The sequence below is a fragment of the Mesocricetus auratus genome, unplaced genomic scaffold, assembly GCF_017639785.1.
Source record: "Mesocricetus auratus isolate SY011 unplaced genomic scaffold, BCM_Maur_2.0 Super-Scaffold_100007, whole genome shotgun sequence".
Taxonomy (NCBI): Eukaryota; Metazoa; Chordata; class Mammalia; order Rodentia; family Cricetidae; genus Mesocricetus; species Mesocricetus auratus.
This window is the reverse complement of record NW_024429191.1, coordinates 57,684,744-57,697,913: the sequence shown is the minus strand read 5'-3', so window position 1 is coordinate 57,697,913 and position 13,170 is coordinate 57,684,744. Positions and strand designations below refer to the sequence as shown.

General features: G+C 45.3%; 2 long non-coding RNA genes across 2 annotated transcripts; both read left to right on the top strand.

Moving 5' to 3' along the window:
- The first annotated feature begins 1,370 nt into the window (after positions 1-1,370).
- On the top strand, positions 1,371-8,225 carry LOC121141165. Its single transcript, XR_005878060.1, has 3 exons — positions 1,371-2,825; positions 3,233-3,416; positions 8,189-8,225. It is a non-coding gene; the product is annotated as an uncharacterized LOC121141165 (long non-coding RNA).
- Positions 8,226-8,261: 36 nt separating this feature from the next.
- On the top strand, positions 8,262-9,517 carry LOC121141164. Its single transcript, XR_005878059.1, has 2 exons — positions 8,262-8,305; positions 9,259-9,517. It is a non-coding gene; the product is annotated as an uncharacterized LOC121141164 (long non-coding RNA).
- Positions 9,518-13,170: the final 3,653 nt, after the last annotated feature.

Sequence of the window (13,170 nt, the reverse complement as noted above, 5' to 3'; positions counted from 1 at the left end):
AAACAAAAGAGCGTTTGTTGCTCTTGTAGAGGACCTGAGTTCCATTCCCAGCACACAGGCAGCTCACTACTGTTCATAACTCCAGGTCCAGGAGATGCAGTACTTTCCTCTGACCTTGGACACTACGCATATCTGTGGTGCACATACATGCTTGCAGGCAAGACAATTACACATATAAAATAAAATCTTTAAAAAAAACCCCACAAACTAACAAAATCCAGAACAACAAAAACACCTCTAAAGCTTGCCTTTAGACAAAAGTAAAAATTGGGTCTGCACCGGGGTAAAGTGAGACTATCACAAGTGATGTGTAGCTATATGTAGTAGTCATTTGACCCATTTGTTATTAACTCTAGCAGGATGTGTTCCTTCTAGAGTCAGCTGATGCTTACCTTTGGGCTTAGTGACAGAAATCACATTTCAGGCTGGGGGAAAGCTCAGTGGGAGCATACTCCCCTGGTATGCTGGAGGCCTCCAGTTCAACTCATGGCACCACATGGGAAAAAAGGGAGAAAGAAAACCAACTTTGGGGCTGGAGACATGGCTCAGTAAAATGCTGCAGTGTAAAGCTATCAAAGAAGACACCCAATTGCGGGCCTGTGGCCACACACACAAAATGAATTCCTCCACTTATGAAATAAAGAGTAAACTATAAAAGGATCACCTCGCAGACCAGAAGTTGCTATCCCAATAGGTTTGTGTTTCCCAATTGTTGGTTTATAATGCATGTTTTAATGCAGCAACTAATAAGGATTGACACCCTCTTAGCACTGCAGGTAGTGAGTCAGTCTCACATAAGAATAGGGATGATGTATTTAGTGATGCCTGAGGAAGAGAATATAAAATAGAGCCAGGACTGAAGCAAATGTAAACTGGGAACCACAGGGCCCTAACCACAAAAGGGAAACCAGAAAGTTATATGGTTCTCAGTCCATCTTGTCCAAAAGGACACTTACTATCTATATGTTAGGAGTTGGCCATTCACGTGTTGAACTGTTCATCCCTAGTGGGATGGCATTCAGAAATAGGGATTGGGAAAGTGGTGTAGATTATGAGGATGGGAGCCCTTGTAATGGGATTTGTGCCCTTATAAAAGTGACCCTAGAGAGATATCTCCTCCCTATTAAGATATGAGAAAGGAGCCGGGCGTTGGTGGCGCACGCCTTTAATCCCAGCACTCGGGAGGCAGAGGCAGGCGGATCTCTGTGAGTTCGAGACCAGCCTGGACTACCAAGCGAGTTCCAGGACAGCCTCCAAAGCCACAGAGAAACCCTGTCTCGAAAAACCAAAAAAAAAAAAAAAAAGATATGAGAAAGGGCAGTGAAAGGGGCCTTTACCAGTCACCCACTGAGCTGGCTCCTGGATCTTGTACTCCCCAGAGCTCTGAGAAGTGTTTGCTGTATCTTCAGCTGCCCATTCCGTGAGCTTTGTAACAACAGAGCAAACACACCAGAGGCATGCCTTCTATATTAGCTCTGCTAAAGCACAAAGCTAGCCACTTGTGTGCATCCCCACCACCGTTTGCATCTGGGAATTCCTCCACAGGTTTGTTTTCAATGCTTAAAGTTTGTTTTACAAAGCCACAGAGAAACCCTGTCTCGAAAAACCAAAAAACAAAAAAATAAAAAATAAAGTTTGTTTTAAAGGTTGTAGACTCTTGGAGGTAGGGTCTGCCTGAGCCAATCAGGTCACTGAATGCTGGGGAGTTTTGAAGGTTATACATTACTCCTACTTCCAGCCTAGCTCACTCTACTTCCTGATCTGTCACTGTGTGAGCAACTGTGGCCTCATGTTCCCACTGCCATGCCTTCTCTACCTGCTGGACCAAGTGAGACAGAATATTTGTCCCTTAAGCAGTGACATGAAAGTCAGTGACATATCCAGTGATGCCTGTCTCTGCAGGGGTTCAAGTTTTCCTTTGGGTGATATTGATGGAGCTGGGCAGAGAACCAGGGGTCCAGGGGTCTTCTGTGTTGCAAGGGTCTGCAGGCAGTACCTGGGAAATAGTCAGAGGTGGTCCCCACCGCTCCTATTTCCTCCCAGTCTGTTTTGTTTTCTTCATTTTTGTCAGGCCCAGCTCTCAGGAAGGGCCTCTGTGGTGGTCCCAGACAAGCTGCCCCAGATCATTGCAGTCTTGCCTGAATTCTGAGACCTCATTTTCTGGCTGCCTCCTTGGACTTTCAAATAAAACCCTGTTTCAAATAAGTTAATCATTCTTAGATGTTGATTCCTTGTTTAGAAGGCAAATTCCTTACACCTGAGGAGATTCTTCAGCCTTCCCACGGGAGCTGTTGGTGACTGGCATTTGGGTCACAAGGATAGGTTGTTGGTGCCAAGGCTTGATGAGGTAGGTGAGCTGACATGGGCATAACCCGAGTTGTGGGGGTTTGGATGAGAGACTCGGGATCCACTTACCACACTTGTGCTATGTGAAGAAAGCAGCTCTCAACTGGGTCATGCTGCTCAATGATTGGCAAAAGCCGAGCTTACTGGGCTTGGTCCCATCTGGCTCCCAGCAGGAGGGTGTGCACATAACAGTTTGGCCATGTTCCTCACCCTAAGATTTCTTTCTACCCAGAGGATGTTGCAGACATGGTGACTGAGGTGGCTATCCTAGGGAAGACTTGTGTGATTTGCTAGGTTGCTTAGTGATGTCACAATGTCTCCCCGCATGGGTGATGTTGGCTCTTACTTCCTTTCTGCAGTGTTGGGTCCTACTTGACATTTGGTACTGACATTTGTTGAGCATTGGCTACAGGCTCATTTCACTGTTCCTGGTACTCTTCAGCAGTTCTGGGAAGTTATTGTCTTCCTTTTATGGCTGTGTGAGTTCAGAGACTAACTCCCACTTCTAGGTGGAGAGGGTCTGATGATCTTGAGGTCCAAGATGGATGCTAGAAAGAAAACAAGTCAGTCTCCTTCCTGTGTCTTTGCCAACCCCTTTCCCTGCCCCCCTTCCCTTCCCAGGGAGGCCAGCCATGATGTCAGGCTAACCTTTGCCAATACACCCTATCCTTTTCGTTGGATAATGGAAAAGACAAACAAGGAATGACCCTGAATATAATGAGGCAATTGAAATAAACACAGAATGACTATTGTGCCCTGCCCTTTGCTCAGTGCCTAGGAAAATTAACACCGGAAGTCAGTTGGTTTTCTGCCCCCACACTGCTGTCCTTGGGTACACATGTCTCACTCAAACAAATCATTTTTATTGCCCATGTGACAAATCCAGCTCCAACAGGCTGTAGCAGGATCCACCAGGGCTGGGCTGCAGGTGAGAAGTGAGTGGCCTCGAAGCTCTCCTGTTGAAGATCAACACCTGACCAGGCCACAAGAGCCTCTTGTACCAGCAGGATTGGCCTCACTGGTCCGGAGACGACCTGGACCAGAGTCCCCAAGGCTGGATCAGGCTGGATGTAAGTTCTCTGTGTCAGCTCATGGATGCTATTGATGGAGTGGGGCAAAGCAACAAGGCAGGGCCGACGTCAATATCAAAGCTCATTCTTGCCACACTTGGATGAAAAGTTAGACTTTGATTCTCCTCCCAGAAGCCGGATGTGGCATCTAATGTGAGTATGCCTAGCACTTGGGAGGTTGAGGTAAGCTGAGGCCGCCCTGATCTAAATGAGACCCTGTCTCAAAATAAAAACCTCCTTTATATTAAAAAATGATTGTTTATTTTTATTTTTGCTTGTTTGTTGAGACAGGGTTTCTCTGTGTAGCCCTGGCTGTCCTAGAACTTATTCTGTAGACCAGACTGGCCTTGAACTCAGAGATCTGCCTGCTCCTGCCTCCCAAGTTCTGGGAATACACCACTACAGTCCAGCTAAGGTTTTTTTTAAAAATTTTATTGTGTGTATGTGTGTGTCTATGTGTGATGAGCAAGCCTTATGCATATGGGTGCCCTTAGAAGCCATAGGGGGCACCTAACCCCCTAAATCTGGAGTTACAGGTAGTTGCGAGCCACCTGATACAGTTGTGGTGAACCCAACTGGGTTTCTCTGAAAGAGAAGCAAGGGCCATTTCTCTATCCCCCTCCATCACATTTTAATATCCCTGAAACTGAGATGTCTTTTGTAATCCTTGTGTTTTTTAAAATCTTGTTGAGTGTGGTAGCACATGCCTGTAATCCCAGCACTCAAGAGACGAACACAAGAGGATAGAAAGTTGAAGGAGGTAAACCAGGTGTGTGGTAGGAAGAGAGGCTAATCTGGTCTACTGAGCAAGTTCCAGAACAGCCAGGAATACACAGAGAAACCCCATCTTAAAAAATTAAAACAAGAGTAGAGATTGGGTGGGGGGCTGGGGGACCTAGTGGGGAGGGTGGGGGAGCAGAGGAGGGAGAGGGAGCTGGGATTGACATGTGAAACAAGATTTTTTTCTTAACTAAATGAAAAAAAATTTTAAAGATAAAAAATTAAAACAAGAAGAACGTTGGAGGCAGTCTGAACTCCAAGCAAAACACTTTCAAAACAAAAACCAAACATAAATCTCTCAAATGGTGTGCAGTAAAATGACACATTATCTACAGTGTTGCAGATTAGAGTCAGTAGTGTCTAGGTCCCCTCAATGCTAGGATTTCATGGAGAAGCTGATACTGCAACCAGGCAAGTGAAGCATACTGGTCATCTAGCACTTGGAATTTGGAGGCAGGAAGATCGGGGATTCTAGACCAGCATAGGTTACATAAGACCCTACTTTAAAACAAAACAAATAAAACTAACCATTACAGTCTACATATAATTTAAAAGTCAATAGAACGTTATAGGTACTGTCAAGAATAAAAGATGGCAAAAAGAGGCTGCCAGTTAAGGGGGAGGGAGGATGAAGCAAATTGGTGGATAGAGCAACTGTGGGATCTTCCTGGAAATGACAACAAGGATCAACCAAATCATGAATCACATTCAGAGCGGGGCTGGGCTCAGTCAGTGGGATGCTTGCCAACCTGTATGAAGCGCTGCTTTCCATCCACAGCATCACACAAACTGGGCTTGATGGTGCGTGCTTGTAGTCTCAGCACTCGGGAGGGGGGTAGAGGTGGGGGTCTCTGTGAGTGAGAAGCTAGTCTGGTCCACATAGCAAGTTCCAGGTCTGGTAAGGCTACATAGTGAGGCCCTGCCTTAGAACATAACAACGCTCTGCTCTAGGGGCTGGAGAGAGGGCTTCATCTGTTCAGAGACCATGCTACTCTTTCAGAGGACTCAAGTGTAGGTCCCAGCACCCATGCTAGGTGGCTCACAGACACATCTAACTCCAGTTCCCAGGGACCCAACACCCTTTTCCAGCTTCTGTGAACATCCACACATATGCTGCATTCACTCAGAGATACACACACGCTTCATTCACTCAGAGATACACACACGATTCATTCACTCAGAGATACACACTACAGAATGGGAAAAGATATTCAGTAACCCCACATCTGACAGAGGGCTGATCTCCAAAACTTACAAAGAACTGAAGAAGCTAGTCTCTAAAACACCAACTGAAAAATAGGTTACAGAACTACATAGAGAATTCTCAATAGAGCAGTCTAAAATGACTGATAGATACTTAAAAACTGAAGAATATTTTTTTGTTTTGTTTTGCTTTGCTTTGTTTGGTTGATTGTTGTTGGTTTTTTTTTGTTTGTTTGTTTTTTTTGTTTTTGTTTTTTTCAAGACAGGGTGTAGGAGTGAACTCCACAAAGTTATCTGCCCATGAGGGCGGGGACAAGTAAATTAGCACAGGTAGAGCTTCGAAAGGAAAAAAGACCTCCTCTTTTGGAAGCCGGCCACACTTCTGACTCCCAGCTTGTGTGATTCTCTCTCTGGTAAATAAATATATTGTATTCCCTATAGCATTGACTATCATCGATAACAGGGTTTCTTTGGAGGCTGTCCTGGAACTAGCCCCCATTCTGTGGGCTGCCACTTTGCCTTGTTGACTGTGTCCTTTACCTTACAGATGCTTCCCAGTTTCAGGATGTCCCATTTACTAATTTTCCAATCTCAGTGTCTGTGCTACTGGTATTATGCTCAGGAAGCTGCTCCTGTACCAGTTCGATAAAGGGTATTCCCACTTTCTTGTCTAAGAGGTTCAGTGTGGCTGAATTTATGTTGGGTCTTTGATCCATTTGGACTTAAGTTTTGTGCATGGTGATAGATATGTCATCTTCTACATGCCAGCATCCAGTTTTGCCAGCACCATTTGTTGAAGATGCTTTCTTTTTTCCATTGTATAGTTTTAGCTTCTTTGCCAAAGATCAGGTGTTCATAGTTGTGTGAGTTAATATCAGGGTCTTCAATTCGATTCCATTGGTCTACCTGTCTATTTTTGTGCCAATACCAAGCTGTTTTTGTTACTATAGCTCTATAGTAGAGCTTGAAGTCAGGGATGGTGATGCCTCCTGAAGTTTCTTTATTGTACAGGGTTGTTTTGGCTTTCCTGGGTCTTTTATTTTTCCATATAAAGTTGAGAATTGTCCTTTCAAGGTCTGTGAAGAATTGTGCTGGGAGTTTTGATAGGGATTGCATTGAATCTGTAGATTGCTTTTGGTAAGATTGCCACTTTTACTATGTTGATCCTACCTATCCAAGAACATGGGAGATGTTTCCATTTTCTGGTATCTTTTTTAATTTCTTTTTTTTTAGTGGCTCAAAGTTCTTGTGATACAGATCTTTCACCTGTTTGGTTAGAGTTACCCCAAGATATTTTATGTTGTTTGTGGTTATTGTAAAGGGTGATGTTTCTCTGGTTTCCTTCTCAGCACATTTATTGTAGGAATTCCCTGGTGGAATTCTTTAGGTCACTTTTGTAGACTATTATATCATCTACAAATAGTGAAAGTTTTAGCCATCAGGGAAGTACAAATCAAAACAACTCTGAGATACCATCTTACTCTTATCAGAATGGCTAAAATCAAAAACACCAATGACACTTTATGCTGGAGAGGATGTGGAGAGAGGGGAACACTCCTCCACTGCTGGTGGGAGTGCCAACTTGTACAGCCACTTTGGAAATCAGTGTGGAGATTCCTCAGGAAAATGGGAATCAGCCTACCACAAGATCCAGCAATTCCACTCGTAGGCATATACCCAAAAGATGAACATTCATACAATAAGGACATTTGTTCAACTATATCCATAGTGGCATTATTTGTTATAGCCAGAACCTGGAAGCAATCTAGATGCCCCTCAACCGAAGAGTGGATAGAGAAAATGTGGCACACTTATACAATGGAGTACTACTCAGCAGAAAAAAACAAAACAAAAAAAAATGGAATCTTGAAATTTGTAGGCAAATGGATGGCACTAGAAGAAACTATCCTGAGGTAACCCAGTCACAAAAAGACGAACATGGTATATACTCACTCATATATGGATTTTAGACATGAAGCAGGGGATTGCCAGCCTACAATCCACCGCTAGAGAATCTGGGAAACAGGGAGGACCCTAAGAGAGATATGCATAGTACCCTGGAGAAGGGGAATGGGACAGGATCTCCTGAGCAGATTGGGGACATGGGAGGAGGAGAGAGGGAGCTGGGAGAAAGAGAGGGAAAGAAGAGGAGGGGAGAGGAGGACATGGAGGAGCAGGAAGGTTGAATCGGGGGAAGAATATAGGACAGGATGACAGATAACATAATAGAGGGAGCCATTATAGGTTTGAGGAGAGATCTAGTGCTAGTGAGATTTCCAGAGATCTACAAGGATGACACCAACCGGTAATCTAAGCAATAATGGAGAGGCTCCTTAAATGTTCTTCCCCAATAATGAGACTGATGACTACCTTATATGCCATTCTAGAGCCTTTATCCAGTGGCTGATGGAAGTAGAGGCAGACACCCACAGCTAAATGTAGGGGGAAACTTAGGACTCCGCCATTAGCCACGTGGCGCTCTAAAGATGCATACGGATGTGGTAACGGAAGGGCGGAACCGCATGGCTAGCCACACCCACTTTGGGCATGACTAGAGACAGAGCAGTGAACTACGCTACTAGCCAGGCCCACTTTTGGGCGTGGCTAGAGGCGTGTACCGAGGAAGGAATAAAAGACCAAACAGCAGAGCCTCTCGCCCTCTTTTCGGCTTCCGGTTCAGTGGTGGGAAAACTACTTGACTCATCTGGGTTTCCCGTTTTCTCTTGTGAGTAATTTCTACAATAAACAGTTACCTATACCCTCAGCAAGTGTGCCGTTTATCATTGCAGCATCAGCTAAACACTGAACTGAACTCCTGGAACCCAGTTGCAGAGAGGGAGGAGTGATGAGCAAAGGGGTCAAGACTGAGCTGGTGAAACCCACAGAGACAGCTGACCTGAACAAGGGTGAGCTCATGGATCTCAGACTGATGACTGAGAGGCCAAAATGGGACTGATCTAGACTCCCTGAATGTGGGTGTCAGTGAGGAGGCCTTGGCAATCTATGGGGCCTCAGGTAGTAGATCAGTATTTATCCCTAGTGTAAGAATGAACTTGGGGAACCCATTCCACATGAAGAGATGCTCTCTCAGCCTGGACACATGGGGGACGTCCTAGACCCTGCCCCAATGATATGACAGACTTTGGAGATCCCCCATGGAGGGCCTCACCCTCCCTGGGAAGGAGAGGGGTATGGGGTGGGAAGTTGGGGAGTTGGTGGGGGCAGGGGAGGAGGGAAGGGAGAGGAAGCTGGGATTGACATGTGAAGCAAGCTTGTTTCTAATTTAAATTTAAAAAAAAGAAAAAAAATTCTTCACTACATTTTGATATATTGGGGACAGGCACCTCCCATGTGCCATAGCACATGTGTGGCCATCAGAGGATGACTCAAAGGAGTTGGCTTCTCTCCTACCCAGGAATGGAGATCAGGTTGTCTGACTTGGGGGCAGGCCCCTTTACCTCCTGAACCATCTTTTGAGAGCCTTTTTGTAAGTTCAGTTTTTATTCATGATCATAAACTTCCTCCTCAATCCAGCTAGGTGTGGAGGGGCTGAGGAAAAGAACACACCTAAGGAATCACAGTGTTTGTGAGAGCACAAAGATTGTGGGATGTTTTGAGCAGCTGAGCTACAGAGAGAATGGTCTAATGGTTAAGATGCAGTCAGTCAAAAGTATTAGAACTGTCTACAGTCAGCAGTGGTACATTAGAACTACCCACGGCCAGTTGTCCATGGTCAGCAGTGATACATAGAGCTGTCCACAGTCAGCAGCATTACCTATCTCTTTGGTCCTGCCATTCCTGGGCCCAAAGTGCTTCGTTAACTTCCAAGATGCTCATACATTCCTTTGCCTTCCCATAGACCACATGATTGCAGTAAGATGAAAACCTGGCATCTGTTTGTGACTGACTGGTCCAGCATTTTCCTTGGACAAGGCACCAGGACTGGATTCTTCAGGATGTTATCATTATCAAATGTCTCACAGTAGATGGACTTGCCACCAGTGTCAGTATGGCCTGGGAAGTCATTCCCCTGGCACGTGAGTCCTGGAGTCATTATGTGAAAGGAGGGAGCTTTCTAACCAAATCCTTTCTTGCCAATATTCAGAGCATAGACGGTTTCTGTTGTCTTTGCAATTTTGTCTGAGCAGCTCAAAGGAGCAATGTTGATGAACACAGTGAGGTTGGTCAGGGCTACAACAAAAAGCTATAAGAGACAGCAACACCTGCAAAGCCCTCCCCACCATCTCTCCCCTTTGGGGGTCCCATATGTACCAGCTGGCCTCAAACTTGCTATGTAGCTGAGGATGACCTGTTTCTACCTCCAGAGTGCTGGGATTTTACAGGAGTGTACAGCACACCAATTTTATGCAATGCTGGGCATTGAACCCAGGGCTTTGGTGTAGTGGGCAATCACTCAGTCCATCCAACTGCGTCCCTGGTCCTGTTTAGTCTCCTTCTGCAAGTGCCCTTTGATATTTGTCTGCAGTATTGCAGGCAATTCTACAGGTGTTTCCACTGAGCTTGGTGGCCTTGAGAAGGGGCATTGTACACAGAGAGCTATACTCTGGTCACAAGGGACATTGTAATGATAGTTGTTGAAGATACAACTCTTAACTTCAGGAGGCCATGCTTCAGTCACAGCCTGTACCCATGTGGCTTCACCCAGGCAATACTAGAGTAGATGAAAATTATTTATTTAACGTGTATGACTGTTTTGTCTACATCTATGCCTGTGTACCATGTACAGGTTTGGTGCTTGAAGAGACCAGAAGAGGGCATTGGACCCCCAGGGACAAGAACTAGAGATATTGTAAGCAGCCATGTAGGTACTGGGAATTGAACCCTGGTATCTGGAAGAGCAGCCAGTGCTCTTAATGCTGAGCCATCTCTGCAGCCCTCTGGGTGGATTAAGAGGTTTGTGTGCAGCTACACCCTACCTTGAAGAAGAGACTGTTAAAGCAAGTCCATAAGAGGAAGAACATCCCCCTGGTGACTCAAAGAAAAGCTCATGACTAACAAATGGGTCGTGATTGACAGGAGGGCTGTACCTATACCTCATGGTGACTGGTCTTGATAAAGCTGGTAGTGGTGTGAATGTGGTGGCTCATACCTGTTAGACTTGGGGAGCTGAGGCAGGAAGGTAGTCCATGAAGTAGAAGCCAGCCTGAACTACCAAGCAAAACTATGTCTCTAAAAAAGAAAAAAAATTACAGAGATTGATCAGGTCACACAGAACTGATGACCTGAGTTTGGGTCCATAGAGCCCACTTAAAAGTTGGACACAGTGGTGCCTGTCTGTAAACACAGCATTCCTTTGGTGAGATGCAGATGGAGACAGGAGTCTTCGGGAAGCCTGAGGGCCAGTCAGCTTAGTGTATACAGCACAGTGGCAAACAACAGATACCTTCCTCAAACAAGGGAAGGAGAGAACCAATACCCAAGGTTGTCCTCTGACTAGCACAGGCACTCTGTGACATTTACAATCCTACACACACACACACACACACACACACACACACACACACACACACACATACACACCCATCACACACTTACATGCACAGAAATAGGTTCGTGAACAAACACAAATATTAAAAAAAGAAAGAAAGAACTCTGGGAAACAAATCTGTGGCAGCCACCACATTAGCAGCGCACACATTCCTCATGGCTGAACACCCAGGCTGTACCATTCACACCCACCCCCAGCAGCATTTTCCAGTTTGTCACAAAGAAAACAAAAACCCATGAAACTGATTACGTTTCAGTTTCCCATGACCTCACCCCCGCTTCCTACACAACAGAAGCCACACATTATCAGAGAAGCCGTCTAGAACTCCAGGCTCCGCTGACCAGCTGGAGATGCCCTCCTGTGCTGTCCCCTGGTATGGCAACATAGGGCCCAGCCAAAGGTTTCTCCCAAATGTCTTTTCTTGTCTACCCATGATCATGGGTAGAGACGGCAAAGGCAGCGGGTAGAGTAGCTGCCACTGCAGAGGAACAGAGAAGCGAGAGAGGAGGAAGTGGCAGGCTCCAATGACAGGACTTTCAGAAAGACGCCAACGCCGAAAAGCACAATGTGTGGACACTAGCCCACCCAGAGCTGTGCAACAGCTATTTGGTTGGTACACACACACACACACACACACATACACACACACACACACATACACACACACACACACACACACACACACACACAGAATGTGGTTTCAGACTGCACCATAACTAGGCATATCTTTATTTGCAACCAACATTTTTTTGACTATGGGAAATAAATGTTTATTCCTAGAATGTAAAAATCCATGCTTTGGGATTTGATGAATCCCTGGAAAGCGCTTCTTGCTCCTCAATGGTTACAGGAGCCTTTTTCCCACACAAAACAGTCGAGATGCTCCACAAGTGGTCACTGTCTTGTTTACAAGAGGTCCTGTGACAATGCGGAGGAGGCAAAGGCTTAGCTAGCTATTGAAGCTGACCTGTGCTTGCATTGTCATGGAGTGATCTGGTTCTCTGTGAGGAGCCATGTGGCTGCAGGTGATGCAGTGTTCAGGGACCCGCTGATGCGCTGACAGACCTCTGCAAAGTTGTCTCGGGATTCAGGAAGCTGTAAAGGGTTAGGCCATCAAACTGTGAGCATGATGAGTTTAGGTTTTTGATTCAAGTTTTGCTCTGAAATGCTAAGCCAAAGAAGTGCTCTCTGGGGCTGGAGCGATGGCTCAGAGGTTAAGAGCACTGATTGATCTTCCAGAGGTCATGAGTTCAATTCTCAGAAACCACATGGTGGCTCACAACCATCCACAATGAGATCTGGTGCCATCTTCTGGCGTGTAGACATACATGGAGGCAGGATGTTGTATTCATAATAAGTAAATAAATCTTTGAAAAAAAGAGAGAAGTGCTCTCTGTCCATTGAGGTGGTCATGGTGCTGTTTGTTTGGAGGGTTTCATTTGTTTTGTTATGCAAGGTCTCTCCTTGTTATCCTGGCTGTCCTGGAACTTGCAAAGTATCCACCAGAGAAGACTACTCAGACATGGGTTTAAGGCAATAGAAAGCCTTCATTTGTCAGCCAGTGACTACACTGAGTGTTCTAGATCCCAGTATAGCCCCAAGACTTTCTCTGGGTGAGCTTTTAAGTACAAAAAATGTATCCTGGGTTGACACACTTCAGTTAACAAGAACAGTTGGCCAAAGTGGAACTATAGAAGCCAAAAGGCAAGGTTAATACATTTAGAGACTTTCCCAGAACTATGGACTTTGATAGATTAGGTCTTTGTTTTCATTTTGGCAGGTGGTGCTGTCTACATGCTGAGTTTTACACCCTGAATGGTACTTCTACCATGGAGCCAGTTGTCTGGGTACCTGTTACCGAACTCATTATGTAGACCAAGCAGACCTTGACTTCACAGAGGTCTGCTAGCTCTGCCTCCCTAGTGCTGGGATCAAAGGTGTGTCACTATGCGTGGTGTGGATGCTGGTTGTTTACAACTTGATCTAGCGTTATAATCCTATTTAAAAATAGTTCATTGTTGCTTAAAATAAGAGAGGACAAGGGATGGAGAAATGGTTCAGGGGATGCTCTGCTCTGGTCTCCTTGGGCAACAGGCAGACATGTGGTATCCACACCTATATTCAGACAAACACTTACATGCATAAAATAAAAATACATACATCTTTTAAAAATTATTTCTTTTTATGTGTATGAGTGTTTTGTCTGGATGTATGTCTGCATACCATGTACATTCCTAGGATGCTCTAGGACTGGAGTTATGA